This window comes from Dromiciops gliroides, chromosome 1 (genome assembly GCF_019393635.1).
Source record: "Dromiciops gliroides isolate mDroGli1 chromosome 1, mDroGli1.pri, whole genome shotgun sequence".
Taxonomy (NCBI): domain Eukaryota; kingdom Metazoa; phylum Chordata; class Mammalia; order Microbiotheria; family Microbiotheriidae; genus Dromiciops; species Dromiciops gliroides.
In genome coordinates this window covers 272,972,072-272,973,283 of record NC_057861.1, presented here as the reverse complement: position 1 = coordinate 272,973,283, position 1,212 = coordinate 272,972,072, and the positions used below count along the sequence as shown (strand labels likewise).

Sequence of the window (1,212 nt, the reverse complement as noted above, 5' to 3'; positions counted from 1 at the left end):
AAAAAAGTTCTTTATTTAAAGTTACATTTTCATTATAAAGGTGGTTTTACTTTAATAGGATTTACACTGTAGTAGCATATAAGCAACACTAGGTGTCAGGAGAGAACCAATTTATCATTTAAATGGGTTATATTTAGAAGTTTAGAAATATTAATATAGATTTTTCATAGACTGTCAAAAGTCTAAATACCAATTAATGGTATGATTGTTATGGAACTTCTTCTTCTTCTTCTTCTTCTTCTTCTTCTTCTTCTTCTTCTTCTTCTTCTTCTTCTTCTTCTTCTTCTTCTTCTTCTTCTTCTCCTCCTCCTCCTCCTCCTCCTCCTCCAAAAATCTTTATTGTAACAAGGAGGAGGGTAATTAGTTTTTGTAGCCTTGGCTGGCACGACGGCCCCTGGCACGTTCGAACTTTCGGCCCTTGGATCGGACATATGGTTTAGTGTGGCTGTGGGGAGTGCCAGGTGCCTTCCCAAAATGCCTGTATACCTTGTGGCCCTTCCGGGGACCAGACAGCAGGACAGTGCCCTTGCCCTTGGGTGAGCTCATGGCCAGCTGGTCAAAGGTGACGATCTTCGCATCAGCCTTGAGGATGCGATTCCGGGCATTGCTAGTAACACGAAGAGCACACACCTTCAGCTTGGGGGCATCCTGGATCCTCACATCAACCGTCACAGTCCCAACAACCACAGCTGTCTTGTTTTCCCTGCCCGGCAGTTTCATCTTCCTGATCATTCGGGACAGGGACCTGGGGCGGGGGGCCAGTTGGTCCGGCTCATGAACAGCCTTTTCAGCACAACCTTGTTGAAAGTCGAGTTGGTTCTACAGGCCAGGAACCGGTAGAGCTTCACCAACAGCCACAGGTAGATGTCCTGGCTCTTGGGCTCCTTGCGCCGGACTTTCCGGTCCTTGTTATGGCGAACGTCGACTCCCATGCTGGCGCCCTACCAAAAACCGGCCCGACCAGGAAAAGTGGAACTTATTTCAAATACTAATTCTTTGCATAAAAATATATTAAAAATAGCAGTGGAGGGGAATAATGATATACTGTAATTCTAGATCTAGAGCATCTCTTGACCTCGAGTTCTAAGCTGTAGTGGTCTGGAACAATTTTGCACCTGCACTAATTTCTGGAATCAATTTAGTTAGCCTCAGAAAATAGTGGGGCTACTTGGGTACTAGGTTGCCCAAGGAGAGAGAAACTGGCCCAGGTTG

At 45.6% G+C, this 1,212-nt stretch overlaps 1 pseudogene; it reads right to left on the bottom strand.

Moving 5' to 3' along the window:
* Positions 1–360: 360 nt before the first annotated feature.
* Positions 361–932, bottom strand: LOC122735440 (annotated as a pseudogene).
* Positions 933–1,212: the final 280 nt, after the last annotated feature.